This window comes from Papaver somniferum, chromosome 9 (genome assembly GCF_003573695.1).
Source record: "Papaver somniferum cultivar HN1 chromosome 9, ASM357369v1, whole genome shotgun sequence".
Taxonomy (NCBI): Eukaryota; Viridiplantae; Streptophyta; class Magnoliopsida; order Ranunculales; family Papaveraceae; genus Papaver; species Papaver somniferum.
The window spans coordinates 6869054-6890743 of NC_039366.1; the positions used below are offsets into that span (position 1 = coordinate 6869054).

The 21690-nt window shown below is 34.6% G+C and overlaps 1 long non-coding RNA gene across 1 annotated transcript; it reads right to left on the reverse strand.

The window, feature by feature from the left end:
• Positions 1 to 523: 523 nt before the first annotated feature.
• On the reverse strand, positions 524 to 3028 carry LOC113308381. Its single transcript, XR_003339720.1, has 2 exons — positions 2951 to 3028; positions 524 to 2860 (listed from the first exon to the last, which is right to left on the reverse strand). It is a non-coding gene; the product is annotated as an uncharacterized LOC113308381 (long non-coding RNA).
• Positions 3029 to 21690: the final 18662 nt, after the last annotated feature.

Sequence of the window (21690 nt, forward strand, 5' to 3'; positions counted from 1 at the left end):
AATAGCTGTACGTAGCTTAATTAACTTCACCAAGAACTTAGCCTGTGCGATTCCATTACGTACCCAAAAATACTTATGCATTTTGTCATTTTGATGATATAAAACCTGCTTGAATTAAAGTGGAAGTTTTAATCTGAAATATTAGTTTAAATTGCTGGTGTTTTGAAAGACGGTTATCGACCAACAATGACCTGCCTCCATTATAACAGATGGTGTGTTTTTTTTTTTACAACATGAACAAGAACAAGGATTGCCTTGCTGGGTTGTACTGCATCACATCTTCCATTACCACGTCTTTTTTTTGAGTTCTGTGGAGTTTGGTATTTGTGTTGAATTTTTGAGTCTAGTACGTGACTGTTCGTGTGCACAAGTCAAAGATGAGTGTGGTCCTAGGAATGTTTCTCTACATTGGGATTATAAAGTTGTTACGATGGGTCCCACAGTTCACTCTGACGGTATATGGCATAGTCTCATTGGTTGTTCTGCCATGGTAGTGCAGGTAAAAAGGGAGAGGGCTCAACACTGGATTAACCTGTGATTCAACTTCACCTTAATCTACCAATTGGGTTTTCTAAAATCTTGAGACATTTTTCAAAAAAATATCCCCGGTGGGTGACAACTGACAAGGGAAGAGTATTCTCGACTGCCTGCATATCTGACATTTTGAGCTTTGTTTCCTCAGTTTCCATGCTTATGGAGATTGCCGTATAATCTGCTTATCACTACTATATGCTGTGAGCAGAATAAGTCAATTATCACTACCATATGCTGAGCAGAATAAGGCAAGGTGCTACCAATGCTGCAACTTTCTGATGAAATATATTGCTACTTCGTATCAATAGAATTTTAGCTGATGGACAACAGTCGAAGAAAGATGCAATCTGTTTACAAGGTACAAGGAAAACATTAAGAACACCTGACGTTTCCAACATGCACTTACTTATTCCGTAAATATCAGACAAAATGGACCAGCCACAGCAACGTGTTCCATAAATATCAGACAAAATGGACCAGCCACAGCACCGTATTCCATAATATATGCAGTCTCCTCAAAATGGTCATGAAGTTTTAGTCCTCACTGGCCACATTGATCCAAAATAAATTTACACTAGTAGTCTGCAACTTTGATGCAGGTCCTTCAAATGGAAATGGAAAAATGGCATTATCTGAAGACAAACGGATCACTTGCATTCGGTTTTGGACCTGGTGGTTAAGAATATTCTCATAGCATATGCCAATAGCATTATCCAATACAGTGAAACTTAAAAGTCCATATAATTGTATGAATATTACTTTAAAAACTCAAAGAATAATACCAACTTATTCAGGGTTCGCGTCATCCTCCAGCTGCTTCAAAGCATAAGTGTTTTGTTTCCTTGATGTCAAATGACTCCGTTGGTTTTGTTAATCATCCATCATTCTCTCAGATGCACTTGAATCATCTTAATCCTAGGATGATTAATATGATGTAAGTGCATCTTAGAAAATGATAGACAGTTAACAAAAGATTTCTCGGAGAATCTTAAAAGGCATGATGAGAAGAATATACCAAATTGTGTTTGGAAAGCCCGTAACCAACCATTTGCTATTTGTGTACATGTCCCTCATAGCAGTAGCATGTATATGATCAAAAAGTGGCAGTATATATGCCAAAATCATGTGTTACTAGGGCAGTATATGATCAAAATTGAATGTGTACATATACCCGACAATGTATCTTATTTTGCAGATCCGCTAACGTCTTTAATAGATCCTAATTGTGCTTCATAATTTTATCTTAAGTGGGTACATGAACATATTTAATCTTGACATGGCAGGGAACATGGGCTTTCCTTCCCAATGAGAAACTTAGAAAAGATAGCGAAATAAAAAATAATAGCATGATCTGTAGCCACCAAAATGCCTCCATTTATGTTTCCGTATATAACAATCAGAACATGCCATAACATCTATCACAAAAGTTTGACCTGGTTTAACAAAATGACTTAACCAGGGCAGATCCAGCGAAGTGCAGGGGTGTGTAATTGCACCCCTAGCCCAACTGGCTCCAAAGCACTTGGTATAGCAATTGTTGTTCATAGCTCAAATATCAGCAAACCCATTTGCTATCATTTAGTACTAACTAGACAGACTATCATACAAATTCAATTTTCATGAAACTTTCTTCTTTATTGGAAACTAAAGAAAATCAATACCAATCAGATCAGTATCCGAAGAGACGTAGGGTTGTCGTAAGCTCAAAATTTCAAAGCGAACACTTCACTCTACTACTTTCTATATTATAAAGCAACAATTTCAACAAAGAACAATTACCCTTCAGCAGTCGACGACCAGATATGAGATTGTTCTGTTAGGACCTTAATCCCACATTGTTAAGACGGAATAAGGTTCTAGCTAAAACATGGATATAACTCAAATCCATGAAACACTATCTTAGCAATGTGGGACTAAAATCCTAGCATGTTCTATTTTGCTTTCTGCTAATAATAATAAGTTCAAAATTTATTTATTTCCAGGGAAGATATCTCCAAATCTCTGATTTTTAGCTTTTTAATTAGGTGTACATGTCTTAGTTAGAAGATAACTACTCTGTCACAACCACCTCTATATTTTAAGAAAAGTTAAAAAGAAACCTCTGCTGAGGAGCCTTAGAACGGGGTGCACCACCACATGTATGAAACAAACAGAATTACCATATTACATAAACAACAGGTAAATCAAATCAATTGAGAAATGGATGCCAGATCTGCAATGTCCATGGAAGATAGAAATAAAATTAGTAAAAAATCTGGAAATATACAAACCCAACTATGAAATCACCGCCTCCTCCTGGCTCCTGAACTAAATACCCAGTAATCTCCTGGGATGTCAACGAAAGAGAGAATATCATGAATTAGCATCGATACAAAGAACCATTGATTAACAGTAGGCTATTCAAAGAGTGATTTACCAGATACCCTAATTCATCATATTTTATACATCGCTGCCGCTTTTTTTCCCCTTCTTAATCAGGTAGACTGTAGGCGAGGCAGGTATTGCCTTATCCAGAGCAATTCTTCTATTTATATGATTTCCTTATTCTCTTGTAGGGTTTCGTTGGAGTTATAATTACAGTTTTACCCTCCACCAAACTGAACCTGCTGTCCAGCCCAAATACAAACCCCATAGATATTGTTTCCCCTAAATTGGTCAACTGGGCTTACTTTCGATCTGTTACTTTTGATAAAATGTGGCCCGGCGGATGGACGCCCGAAATGTTTACTAGTAGATTAAACGTGGATATATATTTTAGAATCCGACCGATATTGGATTGGAAGCGGATACATTCTTAAAAATCAGTTGGACATCCGCATTCATTAGATTTGAAATACTTTTAATATTTTTATAAAGTGAAAACTACAGAGAGACTCATTCTCCCAGATTTTTTCACTGTCAAACCCACGGACAGAAAAGTTCAGGCGCGCACCCATTTTCCCGTCAAAAATTCGTAGCAGACCCATAATTTATGAAATTCTGCTTTAGTTTTCAAAAGGCCAAACTACCCTTTTCTTCGAGCGACGAACAGAGAGAAGCGAGAAGAAAACAATGGTGAACCCCGATTCTTCGTTTTTAACATTTGGATTTTTCCCTTTGTCAAATCTTTTCCCAAATCCTTTTCTGAATAATCTTCTCAATAAAACTAGGGTTTCTGTTTCAAAATCTGCGGTTTAAATCTGGGGATTTTGGGTTTCTGTTGTCTTTGATTATTCGAGAAGTAAAAAGAAATTAAAATTGAAGTTGAAAAGGGTAAGAAGTGTGTTGCAGTATTTCGATATCAACTGAATTGGAAATTTTCATACCTTATTTGTCTCCATGTTTTTGATCTCAATCGGAAATTTATGATTAGATTTGAATTAAAGATGTTATGCATAATGTCTTATGCATAACATCAGTTTTGTTTAGATGCATAAAACATTATGCATTATTTTGTTTTAGCTGCATAATGTCTTATGCATTACTTTTTCACTTTTCTGGTTATGCATCAGTTTTGTTTAGATGCATAAGACATTATGCATTATTTTTTTTAGCGCATAATGTCTTATGCATTACTTTTTCACTTTTCTGGTTATGCATCAGTTTTTTTTAGATGCATAATACATTATGCATTATTTTTGTTTTAGCTGCATAATGTCTTATGCATTACTTTTTTTCACTTTTCTGGTTATGCATCAGTTTTTTTTAGATGCATAAGACATTATGCATTATTTTGTTTTAGATGCATAATGTCTTATGCATTACTTTTCTCACTTTTCTGGTTATGCATCAGTTTTTTTTTAGATGCATAAGACATTATGCATTATTTTGTTTTAGCTGCATATTGTCTTATGCATTACTTTTTTCACTTTTCTGATTTATGGATTTTTATGCACGTGCATAATGTCTTCTGCATCATTTTGTTTAGTGCATAAGACAATATAAGGGAAAATTCAGCTGCATAACTTTTTTTCTGTTTCTTCTACTTGATTTTTTCTTCTTCGTCTGTTTCATCCATTTTTGTTGAAATGTATTCTAGGGTTTAGTCAAAAATGATTTACTTCTTTGAATCATCGATTTTAAATCATTTATTTCTTTAAATGATGGAGAAAAAATCTTTGCAGATCCGTTACAGAGATTAATTGAGGAATAGGGAAAGAAACCGGCGGAGAAGAAAAAAAATTATGCCCAAAAACGATGAAGGGTAATAGAGTCTTTCGGTATGTTTTAAATATTTTTAAATAATTATGGGTGCGACTGTATCAGAAATTAATTGTGGGCCTGGCGGTAAGAAATTTTTTTTTTTGGCCTGCGCCTAAGTTCCCCTTTTATAAAATATGAAGTTCATTATATAATTTTATTAGCCCACCATATAGTCGATTTATCTCTTCTTCCTTTTTTCTTTAGGTCTTGAGACGCAAAATCAAGTCAATTTTTTCTCTTTTCATTATTCAAATCATTTTCGTTAGTTTTATTTTCTTTAGTTTGAAATTTAATTATAAAAAAAAAAATCCATTGAATCATTCGCGTCCAGTCCGTCCATCTGTGCATCCATAAGATGTTGGATTGGATGCGGATGCCAAATTTAGAATACCTCATCTATTAAATTAGATGCGGATAAGAAAAAATTCGGCCATACCGGCCCATACTCACCCTTAACTTTCGACCATCATGCATTCCTATAGATTCGGATGACAATGTTAAAAGATTCAATTTAATCATCAATTTAATAGATGATTAATTCCAAATCAATTTATTCCGCTACCAAAACATCAATTCCAATTTGGTTCAAGTTTACCTTAATCAATATTGATATCGTTCATACCGACCGATAATATCTGAATATATCGTGTATCGGGCAAAGTTTTTTCATTTTTTTATAATTTAAGTATATTAATAGAAATTACAATTCTACTGCAGACGTCGCAGCTAAATATTGCACAAAAACAGGATAACTGGTGCATGGCTAAATATGCCCACATCATTGATTATTCATAAAATTATAACTTAAATTTCTTTTAATGAATCTTCCTTTCTAGCAAATTTTTTTTAATAATTAACAATAATAAAAAAGATAAGCTTAGACGGTACGCAAAATATCGGCAATACATGAACATCTTGATCTATCGGTCATATCGCACAAATATATATACCACAGTATCGACCGATAATATAGGGAAAGATATAAATGTATTTATTAGCAATGTTTGTTTTCGTCGTTTTGTTTTGAATTTTCTTCTCGTACAAACTCTATGTTTAGAGGATATTAGGTTTAAAAAACTAGTTCAATTGATGTTTTTATATTATATAAATTATTTTCAGTAAAACTATGAGTAACATAATGCACATCTACCTATAAATTATAAAAAATTACAAAGTTAATTGTGTATCACCAATAAAATCCGATATAATTATTTGTCTTGGGTTTATCGCACCTTGCCGATACGAGACTGATACAAGATATTAATTAAATCCTTCGACGTCGATCTACCGGCTGAAGAACGTTCATATACTCCTGTCATTTGGGATTTCTAAAATTCTTAGTATTTTATTCACCATCAAAAACAATAAAAATAAATATAACTTGGAGTTTAATTTCTTTTGGAAGTACCTCCATATGATAGCATTTAAGAATTTAAAAATATAAGATTCGGTTTTACTACTAGTCCGCTTGAAGGTTTCGACTTCCATACTTTGAGCATATTTTGAATGTGCAACTTGCTGAGCCTCTTGGAAAACTTCCTATCTGCACCATAAGTTTTTGTTCTGTCACTTTTAAAGGACGTCTACAGAAATCATGATAAATAGTCAACGATTGCAAAAGCTTTTGCCTTCCTCAAAATTACTTTCACACAGTCATTGGTCTCCTAAGCATGGGCTTGAAGCAAACTGATCTAAGGTGTAGAAATAAGCATTCACTAGCCATTATATCAGGTGATATCCAACCATCAAGTTCGTGACTCTCTTCTCTCTCATAATCAGCATCAGTATCTTTAATGTCCCAAAGTTCAAAAAACGGCTTCATCAGGAAATAAAATAGATAGATGATAGAATTAAGAATAATTACTACAAACATTATGTTGATATTAAAAGATTGTGGTGTATTTGGGTACCCTCGTCTTTTTTAGTAACTACTGAAGTTCCAAACGATAGTAACATTGTGAATGAAGAGGAACAAGAAGAAGTAGATACAGAAGCTATCGTCACTGACACCATAGAAACCAGCAAACCAAGAAGATAAACCCGAAAGCCTGGTTGGATGGATCATTTTGTATCTTATGCATTACCAGTTATTGAAGAAGAAATTCTTAATACCTATTTTGAATCTATACACAGTGTAGAGCGTGAAAAATGGGAAGCTTCTATGCGTGATGATATGGAATCTCTTTACAAGAATGGCACCTGGGTTCTTACGAAGCTTCCGAACGGTAAGAAGGATATTGGGTGCAAATGGTCATATGCTAAGAAAGAAGAATATCAGGTGAATCAAGTACGCTATAAGGCAAGGTTAGTTGCGAAAGGTTATGCCAAAAGATAAGGGATTGACTATAATGAGGTTTTACCTCCAATTGTGAAACACCCATCAATCTGAATTTTGTTGGCGTTGGTAGCACAATATGATCTAGAATTAGTTCAGCTAGATATCAAGACGGCATTCATACATGGTGATCTAGAAGAAGAGATCTATATGACTCAGCCGAGCGGGTTCAAGGTTGCTGCAAAAGAAGTTACTATGACCATTGTGTATACTTCAAGAAGCTACATGATGGGTCTTTCATATATTTGGTCTTGTATGTCGATGATATGCGGATTGCATCAAAAAACAAGAAAGAGATTGAGAATTTGAAGTACAAATTATCAACTGATTTCGAGATGAAAGATATCGGAGAAGCTAAGAAGATTCTTAGCATGGAGATTCAACGTGACAGAGAAAAGGGTAAAGCTTGTTTGTTTCATAAGGCATACTTGAATAAAGTGTTACAGAAATTTGTTGTCTGGGAAGGAATCTTTGAGTACTCCCCTTGGTCCTCATTTTAAATTAAGTTCTGATATGTCTCCTACTACCGTAGAAGAGCGGGAGTATATGGCCCAAGTCCCAAGTCCCATATTCCAATGTTGTTGGTAGCTTTATTATGCAATGGTATGTACGAGGCCAAACATTTCACATGTAGTAAGTATGATCAGTCCTTATATGCATAATCCTGGTAAAGAACATTGGCGAGATGTGATATAGATTTTGAGTTACCTATATGGTACAGTTCATGTTGGCTTGGAGTTTGTGAAGAAAGATGGAAACTATCAGTTGTGTGTTGGTTATGTAGATTCTGACTATGCTGGTGATTTGGAAAAGAGGTGTTCAACTACAAGGTATGTATTTACCTTGGCATGAGCACTGATTAGTTGGAAATCAATTTTTCAGTATACTATGGTTGTCTCAACTCTTAAGCGGAGTATATGGAAGTGATAGAGACATTCAACGAGGTTATGTGGTTACAAGGTTTGCTCGATGACTTGGGTGTTGTGCAGGAACAACTGCATGTGCATTATGATAGTCGTAGTGCAATTTACTTGGCTAAGATCAAGTGCGTCATGCAAGAACCAAACATATATAGTTGTTCGATTTCACATTGTTATAAAAATTCTGTAAGAACATTCTACTTATGAAGATCGATAACAAAGACAACACAACTAATATGCTAACGAAAGTAGTATCTGGGGTCAAGTTTCGTCATTGCTCGAAATTGATCCACATTCTTCCGATTTGGTGTAACCCTTTGGGGTATAGGTTATTAGGAACCTGAAGGAGGCCTTCTAACAAGGCCATTAAGTGAACTACGATCGATTGTATTCCTTGTATATGATACGTAGGATGCCTATGGCGTAACTGAAACTAGAAGACAAATGTGATTTTGTTATTGATCGTCTCATGCATGAGTGCATGATCCGAGGTGGAGAACTGTTGGTATTGGCCGATCAAGTTGAGTTTGTGATAAACTCAAACTTGTTTGGGTGGTGGAAAAGATTCTGGATAAACCAAAATCAGTCGGTCACAAGAGTTAAGATAACTCTTATTAGTTTTCTTAGTCCTAAAGTTTAGGGACTTCCTAGATAAGTTATGAAATCCTAGTCTTGTAGGCTAAGAAATGCACCTAAATAAATAGCGAAGTAGTGAACCTAAAAATTAATCACACCAAAAAAAAAAAAAATCTCTTAGGGTTTATATGTTTTCTCCTAAACGGTAATATATATATATTACCTCGTTAAATTCCCGAGGATTCAACCTCGTTAAATTCTTCTCCCTTTTATTTATTAGTTTGTTATCTTTGCAATATTTAGAATACTATTGTGTAGTTGTGTAAATCGCTTTCGTGGGATTTTAGCGCAATACTAGCCAGATACCAATATATAAATTCGGCATAAGAAAAACGCATCTGTTTTGATAGAATTCTTCATGGATAGGGGAATTTTTATAAAAAAGTTCATTTCAGCAGTCAGTCCTAAGCTTCAGATCGCATGCTTGCGAGCCTTCTACGACATCATTTATTTGGTTAAAAGAGTCACAAGAAGAATATGTTTGGCAATCATGGATGACCCTTCTCATTTTTCACTTCAATTTTAAGACAATCCTGCATCTTATCATTTTGTTCCTCTTCAGAAGGAACTTGTCCATTTGAGACGATTGAGCTACATTCCTAATTTACTTTATTGTCAACTTTACTTCCGCCTATCATACGAACTGTAGCCTGTTGGATGACAATGTTAGTGGTGTGCTACAATGCAGTTAATAATTTACCTGTGGGGATGGAACATTAGCAGTTAAATATTTTACGTGTGTAAAGGCTAGGAAAATTTCACTTGCGGCTTCATCTGTATCCCTTTCCATCAAATGGTGAACAACATGCTTTCACTAGTTTAACATAACTGGACAAGACATATTCGTGCGTAGTATGATGTGTAATAACATTGGATATGCATGAAATTATACGAAATTCATTCAAGACTTCAAGTGATGGCATGATTTGAGAACTGAGAGAAAACCTTGATAAAGAATTAATGACGGTTCAAGTTTGAGATGGAACTCCAACTATCAAGCTGTTTTAAATTAAATAAAATGTCTTCTACAATGCCTATGTTGCCAAGTGATTCCATTGAATTTTCATGCCCGTTTATTACTTTAACTACTAGATGAGAATCATCCTCAAAGATATAAACTTCTTGTGTCCTCTGGAGAGTGTCCATGATGTTTCCTTTTTCTGTTGCTAAGCACTCTCCTCGGTGTCTACTGCATTGTTAATGCTGGCGCATTCGGGTCCAACGAGCCTACCTGCATTTTCACGAGCTATTAGTCCCCATCCACCAATTTATTTGTGATAACAAAGAACCAACACAGTTTGTAGCTCTTGAGCTTGTTTTCCTATTCCTTGTAAGTCTTTAGTCTATCTATAACCTTTGCCGATCAAAACAACCAAAGAAACAAAACTCTCACAGTTAATTTTAACATGGTAATTTTCTGGAGGAAGCAAAGCTAAAAAATTATTTTTAGTAGCTTTATCGTTTTGTTTCCTGATAATAGTGTCAGGATCAGCTTTTCAATGTCCAAAAGACACACATAGAGAGACACCAAGTACTACTGCAAATAAGCTTTTAATTTCATCATTACAAATGTTTTTTAATAAATAAAAAGACTAATAAAAAAAACTAAACATGAGATAAACTTTTATAAGTTAAAAAATTAGATATTTATGCAAAAGAATTCGATGACGTATATTCGTATCCGCAACGAGTTAGTTACATTTTCGGATAATTACTTCAGATATTATATCTGAATCCAAAAAATATTTTCAGATAGTAATATTTATATTTGGTGTTTCAGATGCGAGTTCAAACTAATTATGTTGTTTTCGAACATCCATTGACACCTTAATTAAATAAATGTAAACATACATTCTAAATGTTTATCAAACCTACTATCAATTAAATATGGGAAAGGAACTACAAAGTAAAACTAGCATTGCTTTACGCATAGTAACTTGCTAAACTAGAAACTTAACTATAAAAATTTCAAGATCAATACATACCAGCTGCAAAGGATGATTAAATGCGAGTGAGACGGTTAAAATGCCATTGCTGATACTCCAATGGGTTTGGATTGAAGATAGATGCCAACCTTTTTAACTCCACATCATAACAGTAATAACGATCCTCATCGTCACCGCTCATGTGTTGAAATTTTCTAGTAGCAACACTAAAAATGATCTTTAATGTTTGATTTGAAGTAGCTGCTATGACAACAGGAGGAGAATTATAGGGGCTTGATTAAATTTCAAAGTAAAACTACAAAGTAAAATTTCACGATCAATACATACCAGTTGCGAAGGTTGACTAAATGTGGGTAAGACGATTAAAATGCCATTGTTGATACTGCAGTGGGTTTGGATTGAAGATACATTCCAACCTTTTTAACTCCACGTCATAACTGTAGTAACGATCCTCATCGTCACCGCTCATGTGCTGAAATTTTCTGGTAACAACACTAAAGAAGAACTTAAGTGTAGGATTAGAAATAGCTGCTATGAAAACAGGTCTGCGGAATAATTATGCACTTTCACATGTCTTCCTGATATCCTGATAAATTTGAGTCTTTTTCCAGGAGAGGATTCCTATTCAGAACGAGATGAAAAGAAGAAGAAGAGAACCTTGACGCAAATACCATATTGAAAAACACTAACTCGTTTAACTCAACACATTGAACTGATGGATCTTATTTTGCTTCAATATGGGTGCACTATTTATATAGTTTAATGTAAAGAGAGAAAAATCAAAATAATAAATCCAATATTAATTCTTTTATGATGGGGAAAATAAATGTATTTTAATTTGAGTATCTAAAAGATTTTGGAGGGAATTAAATTAATGGGTATTTAAATGAGTAAATGAGGTAAAATACGATGTTTTTGGAGTACACTGGGAGTTGATGTCATTGTAGTACAATGATAAAGTCATTGTGTGATGAAAATCATTGGCACAAAAATCTTTATAGTACAATAGTAAATTCACTATCGATCAAAAACCTATAGACCATTATGTTGAGATTAAATCAAACATCAATATTTTTCTATCAAATATATGTAACAAAGTTCTTGTCAGCTTACTTTGTTATATTGTTTTTTTTATTGTCCAAAAAAAATTGTGTTAGAGCATAGCTCGGTTGAACCCACCAAGCGTTGGTATGTCAAGTTTGGTTGTCATATTTTAGTGAACCAAAACTCATTTTAAGAGTCGCTTGATTATGTACTAGACTCAACTTCGTATAGGTTAGCTCGAAAGTATTCAGATATAAGACATTACAAGTATTGCGAAGACTTGAAGAAGTGAAGAAGCAAGAAGCTACAACGACAACATCATCCTTCCACTTGAGGTTAGTGATATTTGACTTGAACTGTTTCATTGCCTAACGTATCTTTCAAGTCATGCATATTGAAAACAAAACTACGAAGCATGAACACTCTAGATAGACATAGTATTAAGGAATACAATACGAGGTTTATTACTTAACTATTAAACTTTGTAGATAAGACATCGACATAATCGTTTGAATGATATTGTGATTATGTATGGGTATGAGGTGAGTATTTTATCCTAGGAAACAATGTTTTACATGTGTTTAAAGGAAGTAAGTTCATAAAATTGTTTATGAATCGAAAAGGAAATCGCCAGGCGTTATTGGTATTGTTATTCATTGCAAATCTTGTGAACAACCAATATGTGAGATTTAGTATAGCCGCTCATGACTTGTTTGTGTTCTTGGTAAAACTATTCACAAAGGCCTGACTTATGTGTTGGTATGACTGTTATTAGTGAAACCGACCTTAAGTAATCACCTGAGATGGTATGATCGAGTTTGTGATTTGTATATGACCGAATCTGGGGAGAGGGGAACCAATCCTAGTAAGATATGCAACACATCACAAAGGGGAATCGATCCTTATATGAGGTGCAACAAGTTTGTAGCATAAAGGGGAACCGATCATATGGACATGTGCAACACATTTTTAGGAAAAGGGGAATCGATCCTATGGACATGTGCAACACATATAAGTTAGATACCATATATATGTGGGGAACCGATCCTAGTACCTAGCCAACCGAACTTTGGAAAGCTAGTGTGACTATGCACAGTACTCACATGGAGGTAGAACCGAAACTTGTTTTGGTAGAACCGTTGAACCCATGATTTGTGATTGAGTGTTTCTTGATCAATCGCATAGTTGTTGAAAGTCAGATGAACCAATTCTACACTTGTTTGGAAGTGTGGCAAATCGGTTTCAAGGTTGTAAGTATAAAAGAGGACTTACAAAGTAAGGATGTCGGCATACTTTGAACACGTACAGTAATGTTTATCTTTTATTGTTCAAAGTTATTCCTTAATAGCTACAGGAAGAAAATCCCAGGATCAAAACATAAATAAGTTAAGAATCTTTTAATTAAGGTCTGAATTTTATTTTAGGAAAATGAGAATTAGTAATGTGCATTTACTAGTTAAAGATTTTCCAAAGAGATTTTCGGTCAATATTTTGGACAGAGCATTTCCAGGAATTATGGAAACCGAATTTGGAATATACTTAATATCTTTGAGAATATTTTCGGTTTTGGAAATTCCTTGGTGTTCAAACTTCCTTGTCTATAAATACTTGAAGTTTGCATTTCTAGCAGACTAATCTTTCGTGACAGCAAACTTCCTCGGTTGTGTTGTTACTGTTGAAGCCGCCTATTCGGAGAGGAAACCTAATTAGGATCGCATTTCTAGCAAACCTAATTTTGCTAAAATATTTCTGCGATTATTTTTTAACCGGGGTTGCTGAATATCAAAAGCTTATTAATCTCTTACGGCCGCTCAGTTTAAAGTCTTATTTGGAATTGAGAAGCTCTATTAGTACCGTTGGTGGGAAACTAGATAATTGTGGTTTATCTTGTGCTTTCGATTGATTTGATTGACTAACGGTGGTTGAACTTTGATTGCACCTAGTTTGTTTATGCTTGAGAATCTTCTCTTATGATATAAGATTCACTCAAACTAGATCGAAGTTTCGACAAGGATCTTTAGACTGTTGTTAGTGCTAAAGACGATCTTGTGATAATCCATTGTTAACAGACTCCGTTCTGTGGGTGATTGATCACAAGAGATTCAAGTTGTTGTGTGCATGTGTTTATTGAATATCTAAGATGATTTGAAGACAAATAAGATAATAAAGATTTCTGATTTGGGGTTCATAATCTTTGGTGTGCACAATTCTTGTTTCGGTATAGAGGATCCAAATATAATCGGTTTATCCTTATGGTAGATTGGATTGATTAGTTGTGTAGATCGGCATCAATACAATTCTCTGTGATTAAATGTATTGATTGCAAAATCTTAACAATTACCTTTAGTAGTCGAACATAATATAGATCTAAGAACCTGACGAAGGAGTTTATTGAGATAAACAGAAGAGCCTTTGTCGAATTTACATTACTTCGTCAAAACTATTGGGTTTTTCGAGATCGGCGTTGAAGACTTGCAGCCTCTCTGATGCTCCTGGAAGGTTGGTAATATGGCTTATGTCCCTCTTCATTTCTGCCAACAACAAAACAAAAAAGGTTCTTAGTTGTGTATACATATCTTGTACACTACATACAGAAAGATAAACAAAGAGATGGATATTGGGGATTACCAGGATCAAGTCTGACGGTTGCCCGGACAGAGTATCCACGTTCAAGTAGTCGCATGATCAACCATGAACCTATGTATCCTGCTCCACCAGTTACACACACCGTACCTTTGGTGGCTCTGTTTCCACATTCCATCGTAACTAAATTCACACTACTCCGATCAACCTGCTTACCTCTTTCTCTTTCGCAGAATCAGCAATACCTTCTCAAGGTGATTTTCTACGTCTAGATTCCCTTGTCTATTTATGATTTCTTTCGTTTGCTAGCCATCTTGTTTTAGTACTGTAGACCCTACTTTGACTCTTTAGATAAGGTTTAACTATATGATCTATGATTTTAGGAACAATTTTATAAGATACACTGCAAAAGACATATTGGTCTAAAACCAGATCATTTCTTAGGATCTTTCACGGTAGGGATGAAACTATTGACAAAGAAATACTGAGCTACATCAATAAAATCCTTACATACATTTGACCATTGAGTAAAAACATGCTTGAAAACCATCAGGACCTGGTGAACTCCAAGCTGGCATAGATTTGACAACACCAAAATTCATAGCAGAAGAAACAACATGCAAACCAAAATTATCATCATCATTTATGACAACATGAATAATATCTAAAGCTTCATCATCCAAGACAAGATTACTAGTGCAAGAAATAGAGCTAAAGTGATCAGTAACCAGGTTACTAATACAATCTCTCTCTTTCTATACCAGTTCCCACTAATATTGTTTCTATGTAGCCTTTTATTCACAAACGAGTGGAAATATCTGTTATTATCCATACCATGGTTATATTTATCCTTATATTTATCTTTATAAAAACTAGCTTGAATTTTGTGTCAGTTTTTTTGGTTATGAGTAATAGTTATAACTCTTAATTCTTGGCCACAAAGTTAATCTCTTTTTGAGCATTATCCAATTGTTTTTGATGATCCATTTCACGCCTACATGGTCCACTAGCTCGTAAGCATCGTTTCCCACTACTCGCTTGATGATACGGGCCTTCCCAAATTGGTTCCAATTTCCCGCCACATCCTCTCTGATAGGGTGGTATTTTTCGCAAAACCAAATCGCCAAGTTGAAATTCTCGCGGCTCCACCAGGTTTCCATGCTGTCTTGATAACCTCTTGTGATAATTCACCATAGGCCGGAGTGCTATCTCCTTATTTTTCTCATCTAAATTCGCCAATACCAAGTCTGTCGTTCAATTTCTCTCACGTGCCTCGCGCTTCGTGCTAGGTATCATTACTTGCCTCACATCCGTATTAATGGTGAGATATTAAGATCAATTACTAAATTATATTGTTAATTTAAAAGTATATGTGTAAAAAAAGTATACATTTATATTATTATTATTATATGTATTATTTTTTCTATATAGTCTTTTTGAATAATATTTAAGTAATTCTTTTGAGGAAATAAATATTAAAAAAAATAAAACAAAGTAATTATCAATTTATCCTTCGAGCAATAAGGATCATAAATTACAATGAGGTATAGCTCTCAACTTACATATTATAGGTGAGGCTCCAATAAGAAGAAAAAAATGATAGAAAAAATGTAGAAATATTATGCCCCAACAAAACAACTTGCCTGGCTAAATTCTTCCCTACAAACTATCCTAGCATTGACAATAATCTTGATTCTTGGTTGAAGAAAAGTTAGTATATAATGAATAGATGAGTCAGGTAAGTAGTTGCTGATCCAAAATATCAGGTTCCATATTCCAAAATAAAACAAAACCCCACCTACGGGTCTTTTCATCGTAGAACGTCAACAAAAGATAGAATATGATGAACAATCTTAGAAGATTAACTAGTTGATTAATCAGAAAAAGGAGATCCACTAATTCATCATATTTAATTTTTTGTAGCCGTCTTATACTTCAAAAGAGCTTGTTATTTATCAAAAGAACACACCTTGTGCAAGGTGGAGGCGGCTGGGTTGTAATTGTGTGAAAAGGACACTCGACCCCTTGTTTATACAAAGGACTGAGAGCGTCCACAATGGACGACCATAATAAAAATTTTGGTTCCCAAACGAATCACAGTGGGACGGAGTAAAGATTAAAGGGAAAAAAATGGTTCAGTACAAAACCCCACTAAATAGAACAATATAGTCCAGACCTAATTGACTAGATACAGTTTAATTCAAAAATTGTGTAAAGACGTTGCTGATCTCCGCACGTGTTTCATAAAGCACACGTGTAGCGAGTGGGGATGGTTTTGTAACTGACGCATTCAACCTGGAAATGACATGTCAACAATTTTAAATAACATAAAAAGTAATTAAAACAATTTATCTTTTAAACCGCTCGTCAAAAATCGACAAACTTTATATATTTGGAAAGCATTTTCCGAGAGCTACAAAAAGAGTACCCATATGACTATATAATTTTCATTTTTAAAAAATTTTAATTTACATTTGTGTGTACAATTATGTACACCGCTGAAAAGATCCAAAAAAATCCAAAATCCATGATAGCCAGACTGCCACCCTAGTCCGCACAGACTGAGAAAAATATCAGCCATGCCAAGCAGCAGTTGGATAACATCCATAATAGCCGGACTGCATTGAGGACGAAACAATGAACATAAGAAAATTGCAGCTTGAAAAGAAAGTGACTATCCTTTCACCAACATCCACGTAAGAAAAGAAAGCAAAAAAACGATCAAAATAAAAACTTAGTTTATGGTCAGAGACACAATCCATGTGGGCATTATTACACAAACTTAATATGGCTTCGAAATATCCCAGTACATTGATTCATTGAACTTTACTGAAAAGGAGATTACTAACATGCACAACAGATCAATTATACTCACACCCGGACCTACTTTTTCATGAGAAGCATATTGGTGCATCAATGTATTCATCCATGTGAAACATTCCTAAAATCAATCCTTCATAGACACAAACAATGTGCACACCCCTGCAAAACATGCATAAAATCGATCATTCATATTCACTCTCGGGCACACTTTGTCGTGGGAATTATACAGGTGTAGCAATGTATACATCCCTGCAAAACATGTAGAAAAACGATCATTCATAACCACACACAAACCTATTTTTACATGGGAATGACAAAGGTGCACCAATACGTACATCACTTCAAAACATGCATAAAGATGATCATTCACAACCACACACAAACCTATTTTTTCATGGGAATTACTTCCTACAGGCGCACCAATATGTACACCGTTGTAAAACAAGGGAAACCTATTTTTTCATAAGATTTACACAGGTGCGCCAATATGTACACCCATGTAAAACATGCATAACAACAATTATTCATATTAACAATCAACAAGTGCAAAACTATATACACATTAACTATCTACATGTGTATAATTATGTACACATTAAGAATCAATATGTTATTTCATCAAACGAAGGTTGTACTTAGCAAATTCAACTAAGAAATCCTAAAGCACACAATCATATTATCAGTTAGGACCAATATTAAGGTAGGAATCATCAAGGGAACCAAACTATACAACTAGAACAAATACCTTGCAGCGTGTTGCATCATCTTGGGCTGCAAGCATAACAACATTAGTGGGGAACTCATCTTTATCATCTTGTACAATTATATACAGGCCTACAAAATGATCCGGTCTTTCCATGTCCCTCCTGAGTTAACACCACATATCATATTAAAGATGTAAACAGAAAATAACAATTAAATCTAAAATAAAAGATTCTTGTATAGTAAGAAGCATGTTTACAACTATGTACACATTAACAATTAACACGTATACGATTATGTACACATATTGTATACACGTCTATCCAAAGCATATATACCCAAATGATCCTATCTTTCCACGTCTCTCCCAACTATCATTGGCGGCCAAAGAGAACTTACAACTAATGTTCATGCGGACATAATAATAATAATTTGAAGGGCTAAACAGTAAAAAACTTCAGGACAAGTAACAAAGAGTTTTAAAAGGAGTTAATTTTAATGTGTACACACTGTTAGTTTACGAACATAACTGAAGAGTGGTCAAAACATAGAGATTTATTAACACAAACCTAAATGTAAAAAAAAAAAAAAAACCACCCAAAAGCTAGGTTTTACTCACATCAAAAGATAGAAGTTTGAGCCACAACAGAAATGCAAGCTTAAAGTGATAGTACGTGGGACACCTGGAAACAAATAAAAATTTACATAAGCCTGAGTTTCATGCCTCCAAATCATTTCTACTCTAGTTATTTACCCGAGCATAAGTCTCATATTGCACATAATTTCCACTTCTCTTGGACTATTATGTACACATTAATAAGTGTACATTTATGTACACATTAAGAATCAACGTGTACAACTAAGCGCACATTAAGAATTGATAAAAACATTGGATCATAATTTAAAATTTTATAATACCAAAACAAATTCAACTAAATGTATCCAAAAGAAAAAAGTATATTACAAACCCCTTGAATGTGATAACTAATATGAACTAAGAACCAAAAACAAATAAAACTAAGAACCAACTAAACTGGTGCACTAAAAAGTACACTGTGTAAAACTGGTGTAAAAATAAATACACCTCGTACAGTGAATACAAGTTGGACGCCCAAACCTAACAGAAACTGATAGAATATGGCATGCACCAGCGTTGATAGACTTTTAGGCTTCTATTGATGGATAATCATCAATAATTAGATGTTGTTTGGCTTCTTATCTCAACAACATTTGTTGCAAAAAAAGGTTTCAAACTACTCCTAGCAACATAACTAATATGAATTAAGAACCAAAAACAAGTAAAACAATCATTCACTAGTACTGGCTAATGCAGTCGTTAAAATTGTAAAATGGTGCATCTTCTTGAGCATGTTTTATATTGCAGTACAGTAAGGCCATCAATTATACCAGCATCCTGAGTGAGATTTCATATCAAAATGTAAAGTAGCCACACATTTTTATTAGCAAGACTCGAAACCAGGGCGTTAAGCAAAGTTTTACGGTGATGAAATCATAAAACAATATCTCAAATACTGGATCATGGATCCTAGTAATGGCTCACGTAGTGTACAAACAATCAGATTTATATGCATAAAATTCAAAAAATTTCAAATACATAACAAAATTACTTGTACAATTATATAAAAAAATCATTCCCTCTATGCATCCAAAGCATATAATACAGATAAACTAAGATTGTTGGTTAAAAGAGATATCGGTATTCAAATCTCAACTTGAGTCACTTTTTGACCATAAAGAACCAGTGCAATCATTTCTAATAAAACGAACCTAACGTAGTAATTTTGCTTAGGTTATGCTATTTTCAGTCACCAATCCATGTATCAGTTTATGAAATCCGGATTTAAATAATCAAATTTCTTGTATATCTTCCACTGTTTCAACTCAATCAGCCCACCACAAATTTAATTGGCATCGAATCGCTCTGGATGCAACTTGTGTGTGATTAAATCATACCAAAATTCAGAATCTAGATCCAAATTACTTTTACAAATCAACAAAAATATACCTTCTCATCTTTGAAAATTTTTAGATGGAGAGTAAAATTAAAATGAAATCGAGATGTTTCAAACATTTTTTGCTCTTAAATTTGGGATCTCTGTAAACAAATCCAACCAAAAAAATGAAAAAAAAGTAAAAGAAAAATCAATCAAATAAATATAAAATGGAAAGATCAAAACTCTAACCTGTATTACTTAAAAACACTAATGGTAATCGTCTCTGTGCTCCGCCTCCATCTCTCTCTTCAGAAAAAAAATCTAAGATGTCAAAAATGAATGCCCGAACACAGAAAGAGTAATCAGGGTACTAAGAAAAAGTTTATTTTCTGGATCGGCAGAAATTTGGAGTAACTCGTCCAAATTTTGGACCAAACTATCTGTCCAGGGAATTTTTGGACTAAGGAGTACTAGGCTTGGAAGGGGTGGACTAAAGCGTCCGAAGCCCAGTAATTTTGGGACTAAACTTCAATTTCTACAAGATTAAATACTTGACCAAAACCAAATATCAGACCAAATATGATTTGTAATCCAGACAAAACTATATTTGGTCGGGCAGAAGTTACAAGTACGCTCGATACCAGATGCAGTTTTAAAGTTCGTTTGGAGTGGGACGAATGTATAAGCTACGCACGAAATCCAAGCGCAACTCCGTTTGATGGTGGGGCAGATGTTATAGCTAAGTGGGGCGGGCATATAATGTTGGCTTGATGACAAACGAACGTTTAAGCTACGTTTGAACCAGGCGATCTTATTATGTGCGCTCAATCAAATTTTACTCGTGCACCGTAGCGTGGCAACACGGAGTAAACCTATTTTTTTTAGTTTTTGATATTTGGTTATACTCGTGCCACTGCAATTGCTCTGAGGCGATCATCTTACTAAACCCTAACACTGAATTCCTAACTAGGTAAAGCCCGATATGGCCCAATGCCAGATTTATATTATATGATAAAATTGAGCAGAAAGCTAGAATGGAAAGTGATTAGGAAGTGGTGTTGGTGATGGCCGAATTATGTGTTGCTACAGAGTCTAATGGAGTTGGAATTCTTTGTCGATTAAAAATAAATTCTTACTAAACCCTAAGACTGAATTCCTAATTAGGCGATCATCTTACTAAAACCTAACACCAAATTCTTTGGCGATTAAAAATAAATAATTAAAACCTAAGCATCAAACTAGGTCAAGGCCGACATAGGCTCAGTACCAGATTTATATTTTCGAAGTCCATTGATTATTGAGTCAGAACGATGCCCGATTTATCACTTTTTGGACCATCTCCAGTGCGCTCCATACTTACTGGCTCTCTTATCATCTGTTAATGCTGAACCTCTGTTGTTTGAGTATTTCAGGCCGTGTTTGGCATCTTTGACAACATAGAACTTAACTGGGTTAGAATTTTTTCTTACGTAATCAGGATTATCAGAAAAAAAAATTCTTACGTAATCAACATAAAAGCTAGAATTTTTTCTTAGGTAATCAACATAGACAAACATGTTTTGACGGTTATTTTGGTGTTGACCCAGCCCAGGATGGGATACCAAAGGTGCCAAACGCGACCTCAGGGAATTTCTGCTGGCTACCTAGCACGTACGCTTTGACGTGCATCTCATTTACAGGCATTATTTGTACACTTCAAAGAGTGTCATATCACGAGAACCAGAAGTTTGGCAATGATGATGGATGGCACATATCATTTTTCACTTCAATTTTAAGACATTCCTGCTCCTTTTCTCGTTTCTCTACTAATCACAAAAAAAATGCTTTCACTTATTCTGTAACCGTCAAATATGAGCTTCTACACTAGTGCTGTGCCACTGAAATGATTGCGAAACTTCCCTGTTTTACTGAAATGTAGTAAATATCTCGTGTTCCAATTAGCAAATAAAATGATTCTCTGTATTGGTTACTTATAATACCCATCAGGGATCAGTAAACATTCCTAACGGACGATTCTGTCGCCTATCATA